This window comes from Phyllobates terribilis, unplaced genomic scaffold (assembly GCF_046119375.1).
Source record: "Phyllobates terribilis strain yellow unplaced genomic scaffold, ASM4611937v1 Scaffold_23__1_contigs__length_19252631, whole genome shotgun sequence".
Taxonomy (NCBI): domain Eukaryota; kingdom Metazoa; phylum Chordata; class Amphibia; order Anura; family Dendrobatidae; genus Phyllobates; species Phyllobates terribilis.
Genome location: NW_027362783.1, coordinates 16,527,193 through 16,540,085, shown reverse-complemented (window position 1 = coordinate 16,540,085; position 12,893 = coordinate 16,527,193). Strand labels below are relative to the sequence as shown.

Sequence of the window (12,893 nt, the reverse complement as noted above, 5' to 3'; positions counted from 1 at the left end):
AAATTACGTGTAGAAGTGGGATTCCACTGATTCTGATCAGAAGGATGAGTGCTTTAATGCGGAAAGAGAGGTTAATTCCCCCACTGACTCAGTAAAAGCACATCCCATACATCGCAGGCGGATCATAGATACCCCTGTAGGTGCACAACAGAGAGATGTGTTGGAGGATTATAGTCAGCAAGAACTTAATGATCTTCATGATTGTTTTTCTCAAAAAGCCAATGAATCATTGATTACTTGGGAGGTAAGACTGTGGGAGATAGGGGCCCATGGAGTACAAGTGGATACAGTAGATGGTCCCAAGTTTGTGCAACTAAGTCATGATCCTGTAGTGAAGGAAGCGTTCTGTACACTGCGGATTCGGTTGCAACATTCGACTTGCAGTATACTGGATGTTGTGGCTATGGCATTACAGCCTAAAAATCCATCTGAAGCAGATTGGCCCCCTAATAAGAAGCCATGGTTTACATTAAAAGATTGTTCCCATAGGTTGAAGGAAGAGGTCATGAAAAAATGCTATTTCTGTAAGGACCTATGATGACTACATGGCAGTCCTAGTTAGTGTGTCTGTCAGAAATCGCATAATCAGGGCTGCTCCCCAGCTTATAAACATATAATGATGACCCTAATGGTAAACCAGACTGGGAAGACCATCTCCAACACCCTAGAGGCAATTCGGCAATTGGGTAATTTGGGAGATTGGGGCCCCAGGACTAGTGGTAATTTTGTTTCCGGAGAGCAGCGTAGAGAATCTAAAAACAATAACAATGGCTCCCGCATATCGCGCAAGGATATGTTTATTGCCTTGTTGAAAGATGAGGTTCCCAAAGAGGAAATTGATGGGATTGGTACTGACTAGTGATGAGCGTGCATGCTCGCTACTGCTCGGTGCTCCCCCGAGCATTTCACTGCTCGAGATGTGTGGCGCCCCTGAGGGTTCAGTCGCCACAGGGGTACTGCACCTCAGCTCGAAGTGTGGTATCTCCTCTTCCAGGTAAGGATGGAGCATTTCTCAGGACCCCACTTTACCACTCAACACTAAACCACTCCTGTCCAGTAGGGGGTCTAAATGCACCAGGGTGCTGCCCCAGCCCGGGATAGAGGAGATGGGGGGGGGGGGGGGGGGAACCAAAGATGGGGGGAACCATGTAGTGGGTGAGGGTGGAGAACATACTTTTAGGAAACACTTATTCTTTCATATTTAATCTACGGCCATCTTAAGTTCAAGGTCTTTGATTGTGATATTCGTCTGTGATTGTGGTATTCGTCTGTGATTGTGGTCTTCTGCCAGAGTCCAGCAAAAGTCTGCAGCTGACTGAAGATACACGGTCCTCGTTCTCTGGCCTTGAGACGAGGAGCGGGTCTGCGTTAACCACTGTCACTACCCGGTCAAGGTCCTGACCTAAGAAGGCCTGGAGGGGAGCAGGCAAAAGGATCCCAGGGGGGATACGGACGGAGCGGAGTGGCCACCTGTACTCTTTATTCTGGCCTAGTCAGAGGGATTCCTGCTGCAAGAGGGGTGACTGGCCCCCGATATCTGACTTTGTTACTTCACGTTTCAGTCAGAAAAGCCCGGAGGCTTAGTGGATCCCAGGGGGGATACGGACGGAGTGGCTTACGCCACCTGTATCTCTTACACTGCGTTTATCCAGTGGGACCCGGCCTTACACCTCGTTCTAACCACACACAGTCAGGAGAAGACTTAGTGGGAGAACTTACCAAGGAGAGGAACACACACCAGAGGGGTCTCGACAGGTGCTCCTGATCTACCTGGAAAGTGCTGGACCCACCATCCCGGTGGTCGCAGTACGCCGTGAGTAGCAGAGGGAAGCTTTTGCGGCTGAAGTTCATCTGAAAGTGAGTAAAAGCCCTGGATGACTTCACACACCGCCTCAGCCTGTTATTTCCTGCGCGGCACTGCACCCACCATTCCTTCTCACACTGCCCTGAGGCCTGCTCCGCCTGTGGGGAGCTGTCCCATCTTAGCAGCCCGTAACACCAGCCTCAGTGGACTGTAGCAGCGCTGGTGTCCATCACCGGAAACCGCAGGTGGCGTAGTCGAAATATCACTCTTACTTGAAAGGCCAATATTTTTATGTGACGGCCCTGGGCACGGAACGGTCCAGGCCACGACTGCCTCCCCCGCTACCCCTACACTGACCCGGCTCTGAGTAAACCCATATCCCAGGGAGGGCTGGAGCGTCGCAGATGCTCGGCGCTCGCCGAGTATTTCCGGGGGTTGCTTGGCGGGAACTCGGGTCTCCTCCCTGCATGTTTGGTGCTCTTTAGAGCGCCAAGCAACATGCAGGGATGGTCTGCCACACACTGTAATGCCGCAGCCATGTTGGTTGTGGCATTACAGTGATTGGCTGGCCGCACAGCGTCATCAGGTCTATATCAGACCTGGCGCCGCCATGCTCGTCAGTCACTCCGGAATCAGACAGTGTAGGGAGAGCTGCTGCTAAGCTAGGGAGAGATTTGCTTGTTTCTAGTTAGTGTAGGTATGCCAGACTATATTAGAGACACATATTCATCTCAACTAACAGTCCTTCTGAGGACTAATCCAGCTGCAGAGATATCAGTGCTAGGCAGGCAGGCAGAGTATATAGCAGACTGCAGTGCACATAGCAAGAGGGTCCATTCCAGTTCTGTCTGCTGCTTTTCCAGATATTTCCAGAAAATAGCCCTAGGTATCGGGTCAGGAATATATATATTTTTATTTTAATCCTGATTATATACTTAAAAAGCAATCCAGAGAACACCATTTTTCATCGTCATTTGCTTGTTGGCACTGCAGAGTACAGCCAGGTCCTTTTCATATTACAGCGCTAAAAATGCAGCTATTTAAAACTGGTTTGTCCATCACACGGATCACATATAATTGCGCTCCAATTTGAGCCATTTGTAGTGAGCGTGGAAGATATTGTCGTCCATTTTAAATGGACAAGGCACGTGGCAAGAGACGGGGAACTGGACGTGATGGTGATGGTGCATGCAGAGGCCGAGGCCGTGGGCAAGCTGAAATTGTGCCACAACAAACACCCACTGCTTCTCGCTCGACCTTCCTGTCCCAATTAATAGGGGACCATAGAACACCACTATTGAACACAGAGCAGTGTGAAAAGGTTAGTGGTTGGATAGCAGATAATGCTTCCAGTCACTTAGCCACCACCACCACCACCTGTCTTCCACACAGGTCAAGTCTCAGTAGCCGTGAGTCTGGACTGCATATTCCTCACCCTGATCCTCCCCTTCCTCCCACCATGCCGAGTGCCCAGAGACCACTGATCCCACACTTGGACACTCCGAAGAGCTGTTCACTTTTCCATTTATAGATTCGGGCCTCTTGCCTGGTCTACTTGAAGCGGGGCAAGAGAAGATCGCATTTAGCAATGCCCAAATATTTGAGCAGCCACGGTCATACGAAGGCGATGGTGGGAAAGTGTCACGAGAGGTGGACTATGAGACACAATTGCCAGAAAGTCAGGAGGAGGACCATTGTGCGGAGGTGGAAGACGAGGTGGTGGATGATATAGTAACTAACCCAACCTGGCAGGAGGACATGCAGAATGAGGACAGCAGCACACAGGGGGAGGAAGGAAGAGCACCCCAACAGGCATGAAGATGCACTGTGGTGGTCGCAAACAGAAGGCGAGAAAGAGTTCCCAGTAACACCAACTCGACGGACGTTGCCAGTGCAACTGTTAGGTCTTCTCGAGTCTAATTGATTTTTAAAGACTCTGCCGATAACCCCAAAAAGGCCATTTACACCACCTGCCAGGCCAGCATTAGGCCAGAATGATTAGGCACATGGCAGCAAAGCACCCGACTTTGTGGGCCGAACCCCAGGGTCCAGGAACAGTGTCTGCAGGTGACACCACTGCTTCTTCCGCTGTTTTGTGTGCAAGCCAATCCCCTGTCCATAGTGCATGCGAAGATGCCTCCTGCCCTGCACCTGTCGTTGCACAATCTCAAATAGCATCATCAGCAAGCACGTCCTTGTCCCAGCGCAGCATTCAGTTGTCCATACCCCAGTCCTTGGAACGCAAGCGCAAATACGCAGACAACGCCCCATAGGCCACACTACTAAATTTCCACATTTTGCGACTGCTTGCGCTCGAAATGTTGCCTTCTAGGCTCGTGGAGACGGAAGCTTTCCGCGACCTGATGGCAGCGACCATCCCTCGGTACTCGGTCCCCAGCCGCCACTATTTCTCCTGATGTGCCGTCCCTGCATTACACAACCACGTGTCCCACAACATTAGCCATGCCCTCAACAATGCAGTTACAGGGAAAGTCCACCTAACCAGGGACACGTGTACAAGTGTTTGTGGTTAGGGACGGTACATCTCGCTGACGGCACACTGGGTTAACATAGTGGAAGCCCAGTCGGACCTTGGGACGGAACACATCCTCCCGATGCCGAGGATTGCAGGCCCTAGGTCAATCAGGGTTGCCCCCCACAGTCTACAGCTCCTGCACCTCATCCTTCTCCTCCTTTTCAGCCTCAATCTCCGAAATGACCACATCAGTCACAAGCTGGAAGCACTGCCTCAGCCAAGCGGGCTGTGCTGAAGCTAATATGCTTGGGTGGCAAACCGCACAATGCTGAAAAGTTGTGGACAGCTCTGAAAAAGCAAGCAGATCTGTGTCTGACACTACTGAACCTACAGTCAGGCATGGTCATGTGTGACAATGGCCGGAACCTGGTGGCGGCTCTGAGGTGAGGCGAGCTCACACATGTACCATGCCTGGCCCATGTGTTTAACCTCGTGGTTCATCGGTTTCTCAAAACCTACCCAGAGCTGCCGGATCTGCTCATCAAAGTACGCCGCCTGTGTGCCCATTTTAGAAAGTAAGGTACAGCTTCCGCTGCCCTTACCGTGCTTCAGCAGCGTTTGCAGCTTCCGGCTCATCGACTGGTGTGTGATGTCTCCACGCGTTGGAACTCTACACTGCAGATGTTGGAAAGAATTTGTTAGCAGAAGAGGGCAGTTGTTCACTACCAGCATCAACAAGGCTGTATTCAGTTCAGACTCCACACAAGACCTCAGGGGTGGACATGGATAGCAGACATCTGTACCATCCTCCAAAATTTTGAGGATTCCACCAAGATGGTGAGCGGTGATGACGCCATAATTAGCGTCACCATCCCGCTTCTCTGTCTGCTGAAACGCTCTCTGCTCAGAAGCAAAGAGGATGAATTGCAGGCGGAGCACAATGAGATGGAGCAAGGAACCATACAGGATGATTACACACAGTCCAGCCTCATCTCATCCCAACGGGGATTGGGTGACAATGAGCAAGAGAAGGAGGAGGAAGAACAGGAGCTAGTTTCTTGCGCTATAGACGGTACTACCTGCACAACTGTCATACCGTCAGTTCAGCGTGGATGTCCTGAGGACAGGGAAGAGGAGGAGGAGAGCATGATCAGTCATCCTCTTGGTGAGGACACGGAAGTCTTGCCTGTTAGCAGTCTGGCACGCATGGCTGAGTTTGTGTTACGCTGCCTTTCCCGTGACCCTTGCGTTCTCCAAATTTTGGGTGACAGTCATTACTGGTTGATGACACTTCTAGACCCACGCTACAAGGAAAACATTATATCTCTTATTCCTGAGGCGGACAGGTCTACAAAAATGGGGCAGTACCAGAAGGCCCTTGTTGTGGAACTATTAAAAAAAATTCCCTTTTGAAAACGCTGGCAGCAGAGGTCACAGTTCATTGGACAACCAAGGAGTACAGCCGAGAGAGACACAACTCCAATCCAGCAGAGGCAGGGGAACACTGTCAAAGTTCTGGGAGAGTTTTCTCAGCCCCTCCCATTGCACAGGCCCTGAGGTGCGGGTTACTCTCACAAGGAGTGCAAAGTTTGGGAAGATGCTGAGGGAGTACCTTGCCGACTGTACCAATGTCCTCCATGATTCCTCTGTGCCTTATAATTATTGGATATCCAAGCTGGACACGTGGAATGAACTGACTCTCTACGCCTTGGAGGTCCTGGCCTGCCTGGCCGCTAGCATTTTATCAGAGAGGGTTTTTAGTGCCGCTGGTGAAATTACAACTGATAAGAGCATCCACCTGTCAACTGTAAAAGCTGACAGGCTGACTCTTATAAAAATGAACAAGGGCTGGATTGGGCCAGACTTCTTAACACCACCATGATAGCAGCGTAACATAAACTTAAATCCAGTGTCTTTTTTTGGGAGGTGTATTCCCATGCATCTTTTCACAGCCACACATGGGTATACGCTTCCTGATTTTGGATATTTGCTTCTGGTCTTCAATATGTTCATTTATACCCCCCAGGGGTAAATGTTTGTCAGCCCATACGCTTAGTGCATGGGCATTACAAGTATAGGAGACCCGCTCCTTTCTAATGGGAACATTTTTTTATGAGGCCCTCCTCCACATCTTTTCCAAGGTGCATTGGAGTGCCTCCAAATTTTTGGCGCCCTTGCATTCACTGCATAGGCCAACACAATGGGAGACCCACTTCCTATTAATAGGAACATTGTTTTCAGGAGGCCCTCTAACCTCCACGTCTCTTCCAAGGGACATTGGAGTGCCTCCCAATGTTTGGCAGCCCTTGCATTCACTGCATAGGCAAACAGCATGGGAGACCCACTTTCTAATAATGGGAACATTGTTTTCAGGAGGTCCTCCTCTAAGTCTCTTCAAAGGGGTACTGGGGTGCGTCCAAATTTTCAAAGGGGTATTGAGGTGCGTCCAAATTTTGTGCAGCCCTGCCACTCACTGCATACGCAATAATAGTATAGGAGACCCACTCTTTAGTAATGGGAACAACAAAGCACAGCCGGCTGATGGCTCTCTAAGAATGGTGAGGGCTGACTGCTGGCCCTTTAAGAATAGAAAAGGCCGCCTGATAACCCTATAAAAATAGGCTTTGTGACTTTCAGAGTGCCTCCTTCATAAATGAAACAGGATGTGTCTGATGTGTCACACACCACATGGCCAGATAAGGTTGTAAAATATTTAAAATTACATCTCCCGGTGAATGCATTTGTCACGGTTGAATGCAAAAAGGCATCAAAAACGCTGGTGTGGAGGAGTATTTTTGGTTTTGGTTATCTATTTTGCCTTCTATACAAGTCATTACCCTGTAAAGGATGTTCCTTAACATATTTCCCAGGAAAATCCATTTTGGTTTCGTTTTTGTATGTTTTATTGTGAGTTCGTAAAAGTGGCGTAATACCTCTGACAACGTTGTTCACAGCAGTGACCTGGGAGTCAGAAATGCTTTCAGGGGTCTTCCCCATGCTGTTCCCATGTCATTTGAGCACTGTTCCCATCGATTTGGGCAATTTTTAGGCCTCTGCAGACCTCCGGGGGGAGCCGCCTGAAAAATGTTCGAATTTTTCATAGACTTACATTGGGCTCATTGCTCGGGTCGAGCATTCCAATTTGCTCGACTCGAGCATTTTAGTGCTCGCCCATCACTAGTACTGATGAAATGTGTAAATTATACCAAAAGCGAGGGCTTCATAAGAAATCAGGAAGTTCACAAAATAAAAAGGTGACAGTGGAAGATTCTGGATCCCCACAGCGTGGGCGTAGTTGGACACGGAGAGAGCGGGAGGGCCCACTCCGACTTCGTCCCCAGTGAAACCCACAGCGCCGGGGTTTGAGGATCTTTACGCTGAAGTAAAATTGCTGTTGCAGGAGGTCAAAACACAGCGACAGGAGTTGACTTTTTCTCCCAGAGAGGTTTCCCAGTCAGAGGGAGACACAAGTGATTGACTTCTTGGCCGAGCCCTCCACATAGATAGACGCCCTCATGTAAATTTGGTCATTAATTGGCAAAATAAGAATAGGGGCTCACAACAATAAATGTTGTTAATCTTAACCAATCACAGTATATAAACTAAAGGGAAGACATTTTAAAATTATATATTTATTAAGGTATAAAGTTAAAAACATACCAAACAATTGTGCAAAAAAACAAAACAACCCTGACTCACAGGCTAACAGACTAAACATTGTATACTAATTACCAATCAAACAGAAAAAAAACCCAACCAATAACCTAGGTTATAATCATGGTTCAGCTTCCCATCTACTGTTAGTAGTTATATTGTCCGAGGTCAGCCTATACTCTCCTAGGTATACCTAAACAAGTAGTATATTGGTTAGATGATTTCAGTATGACATATCTATAACCATCCACTCAAAGGAAGATGCCTAGTACCCAATTTCAACTATAACCATCCTTTCAGATGAAAAATGCTTAATGCCCGACGCGTTTCACCACCAACTGTCGTAGCGGCTCTTCAGGGGCAACACAAGTTAACAAGCCAATATATGGTTATGTATAACACATTACAGATAACAGTTTCTGTTTACTCCACTGAGAAATCAACAAATAAATCTTCTTCTAGTGTCTCTCTTGCTGTAGCTTTTATTTAGAGATTCATCTAGTATTCCCCATGACCTATAGAGGTTGCTATTCCATCATCATTTATAAACACTCATCAGATCAGAGCCAAATACTCCTTTTGATGATATAGACCTAAGTCTGTCCCACTCCATATGCTGGAAAATATACAGCAAAGATGTGTGGGGGAAAGAACTGTGGCAAGATGTTTGGGCAATTGTGCAAAGAATTAAAGTGACTGTATTTCACGTTGACGTCCATTGTGCTTCAGATAACCTGGAAAGACTCTTCAATTCAATAGCGGATGAACATTCCAAAATATCAGTTGCTGATGCCAGTGAGGAGCCTGACTCAGCTGAAAAGCAACTTGGATTGGCTCAATGGGCACATCAGAAATGTGGGCATCTTGTAGAAAAAGCTACTTATGAATGGGCACAAACCAGAGGAGTGCCCCTCAGGTTACATGTAATTAAGGAAACAATTATGAAATGGCCAGTGTGTCAACATTCACAACAGAGACCTATTCCCCATGTGGTTAGGGGCCATATAGCCCGAGGCAAATTGCCTGGACAAATTTGGCAGGTGGATTATATTGGTCCCCTTCCACAAGATGGAGGATGTGTGTATGTATGCACGGCTGTGGATACATACTCAGGGTACATGATGGCTTGTCCGTGTAAAGCGGCCAATGCCAACAGTACGATCAAAACAATGGAAACCATAGTATTATACTACGGAATTCCGTAACCAATTCAGAGTGACAATGGTAGTCACTTCAGGAACAAGAAGGTTGCAGAATTTTGCTCAGAACATAACATTGAGTGAATCTTTCATATCCCATATTATCCCCAAGCCGCAGGATTGGTAGAGCAGATGAATGGGTTATTCAAAGAACAATTAAAGAAATTGGGAGATGGAACTTACAAAGGGTGGAGAAAACATTTAAATGAAGCCCTTAACATTCTTAACAGGCCAATTGGAGAACAGGAAACACCATCAATGAGGATGATTACCCCCAATTTACAGATAATGCCCTTAAAAGCTTCTACCACAGAACAGACGGTTCTCTATTGGGAATTGGAGACGGGAGCACTAGGACCCTATAGGGCTACTCCACAAGCTGCAGGATTAGATCTACAATCCCATGAGGAAATCAGATTGGAACAGGAGTTATAAAGGCAATCAGAACTGCTATAGGATTACAAATGCCTCCTGAACATTTTGGTCTTATAGCTCCAAGGTCAGATTTAGCCTTAAAGGGAATTCAGGTGATGGGAGGAGTGATAGATCAGGACTATCAAAGTGAAATTAAGGTACTCCTGCTGAATAGTGGGGATAGTGACTGGTTGATTCAAAAAGGAGACAGGGTAGCTCAATTGTTGATTTTATCCATCCAGAAAATGAAGGTGATCAAGGGAACAGCCCCCACAGTAATAACTGTCAGAGGAGATAAAGATTTTGGTTCCAGTCATTCTTTAAATGATGGTGCAAAAACATGGGTAAAACAAGCTGGGGATAAAGGTCCCCCAGAGCCTGCAGAGGTGATTGCTAGAGGGGCAGGTAATGTGTTAATAGTGATGAAGCCAGGACAGGAAAAATGGGAACATATTCCAGCAGACAGGTGTTATCTCAGAGAATAATAAATCTGCTCTTTCTTTTTAGTGTCCAATTCAAATATGGAGATGGTGGCTGATCGGTGTTACAGGCATGGTCCTTTCGGTCTCTGTCTCTACCCAACCGTAGTATCAACAAAGAGAAGAAGTGCCAGTCAAAGAAAATGTGGCATTGTGTAAAATTAAACAGAACCTATGGAGTTACTTGGCACAATTGATGAACATGAGCCATTTTTGTATGACAAAAACTGCTACCGCTACCAATATACTAGAGAATTGTATGGTAGCTATACCAACTCCCTTACAACTGTGGACAAACTCAATAGGGGGGTTTGTCCAAGATGAGGAGATTGAAGGAGATGTGATCCAAAATGATACATATAACCTGTATTACGCTTGTATAAACTGTACTGGAGAGGACTTCCTTACTGAAGACATGATAACTATAAAGACTCAAAATAATGCATCTGCTGAGTTATGTTATCAAATGACTTGTAATCAAAATAAAATAGAAGGTAACAAAAGGCACAATGAACATAATATCATGTGCGGTTCACGTTCAGATAAAAATTTCAAGAGAATGAGGTAGCGAAAAACATGAAGTGCAACAAAACAGTAATCTCTCTCTCACATATACAACATGTAAAATTGCCCAAGGGGTGGATGTTTTCTTGTGGGAATACAACTTTTAATTATATTTCAGCTAACATAATAGGTGGGCCATGTGTTATTTCTAGATTAGCCCTAATGATGTATCCTTTGTTTCCATCCCATAAAGCTAAACGTCCAAAGAGGGGATTTTCCTGTTTAGCTGAAGATTGTAAGTATAATGTAAAAATATTTAGATTTGAGAGTCCTCAATGGTTGATACCTTTTAATGGCTAACTGAAAAGATGGTAACAAATTGCAAGCTTTCGAGACTACTCAGGCCTCTTCATCAGGCATAGTATACCACAAAATCTGAAGAGTCACATATTTATACACAATAAGACATACAAAAAATGCAATAGGTAAGACAGGTGATGAAAAGCAGAGTTATTATGGAAGAGATAAACAGATCTGGCTATAAATATTTTAGCAGTTAATAGATAAAGAGTGTGAAGGTTTTATTGTCCTGTGATTAGGTCCAGTGTTATGATGGCCTCACAAGTCTGAGGAGCAAATTCCTTAGTTGATGTAGAATGAGATAAATCCATGCGACACATTCATTCCTGTTCTGAAAGTGTTAAAGGTCACCATCAGTTTATATTCATGAAGGAAGCAAACAGACAACTGATGGACACGCGCTACTACAAAAAACTGGAGTCTGACCCTACACAGGACTATTACAAGGAACTAAACAAGTTGGTATCTTGTCTGCCTCACGAATCCATAAGAGCCGATGACCTGATACCAGAGAGTCCAAGAATAGGGACATTCTATATGCTCCCCAAAATCCACAAATCTGGAAATCCAGGAAGACCAGTTATTTCATGTGTGGGCACCCTTACTGAGCAAGTTTCTGGATGGGTAGAGTGTGTTCTTAAACCACTGGTAAAGAGTACACCCAGATACATTCAGGACATGACAGACCTACTGAATAAACTAGCAGCAATAGGTCCTCTACCAGAACCATCCTGACCACCATGGATGTGGAATCTTTGTATTCTAATATCCCACACAAGGATGGATTAAATGCCTGCAAAATCTTCATAGAAAATACAGGAATTGTTGCTGATTCTGTGGTCAAACTTACAGAATTCATCCTCACGCACAATTACTTTGAATTTGATAACAACATATATCTACAGGAAATGAAAGGCTAAAGAACCAAATCAATATACAGGGTTGAAGTACATAAAATCCATATGGACCCATGTTATTGCATGCTGGACTTTAAGTCCGAACGGACCATCATATAAATATACTAGGAGGTCTCTGCTGAGCAGAGAAAAAAAGATGGCCACTAGAGTTCGTACAAATTCATAAAAATATCTTTATTGAAAATATAAATACCACATCAAAACAATTCGTATCTATGCACAAACAGACCACATCATGTGGACACAATGCTGGAGACCAAAACTATTGGATTAAAAAGTTACACCATAAAAACCATGTGACACAGCGGCCACAATTGGTGAGCCTACGTATAGTAGATGATTAAGGGGAGGTAATGAAAAAAATATATACATTTTATCTCCAATATATAAATGTTGCATGTAAATTTGTCAATAAAATATAGAGTATTTCATCCTCCCAATTTGTTTAAATCTAATTATGACATCCAGAATACTTATAAATTATGGTTATTAAAGAACATACCCCATATTCAAATGAATGGCATTGCTCAAACATATACCTGGATAGTCACTTGGCCACCAAACGAACCGCTGTTGGCGTCACCCCGACGCACGTTTCGGTAAGAACCTTTTTCAAGGGGTATTCATGCATACTGATCACCCACCCTAATATACCCTGTGACAATTAGTGAAGTGTGCGCATGCTATACCGCCATACCGGAAGTATCCAGCGGCGCGCACAGGCCAATCACCTGACTTCCTACAGACGCATCCCAGTCACCATGGAGAGGCGTCACATGATCCACAGTCACGCGATCGGAAGTACCGCCCCCGTCGTCAGGGACGCCATCCCCGCTACATGCCTGGCCATGGAGTGACGCGGCCCCACCGCCGCAACCGTGGCGCACAGTAACCTTTCCTTGCAACCAGAAATTTTTTTAAACCTGTCCGTTTATAACGACCACAGACAAGATAAAGATTCCCAATTCACATCAGGACTATAAGATCCCAGGTACGTTCAGCTGCATCACATCTAATGTAGTGTACTTAATTATATGTACCAAATGTCCAGCTGGGGGTCTGAAGAATTTCAGAATATAAACTGAT

The 12,893-nt window shown here is 45.7% G+C and overlaps 1 long non-coding RNA gene across 1 annotated transcript in view; it reads left to right on the top strand.

Annotated features, from left to right (window-relative positions):
• Nucleotides 1-10,840, top strand: part of LOC141176278 (uncharacterized) — a 32,864-nt gene extending 22,024 nt beyond the window's left edge. Inside the window, exon 3 of the long non-coding RNA XR_012253126.1 lies at nucleotides 10,055-10,840. This is a non-coding gene — a long non-coding RNA (uncharacterized lncRNA). The remainder of the gene's footprint in view (nucleotides 1-10,054) is intronic.
• Nucleotides 10,841-12,893: the final 2,053 nt, after the last annotated feature.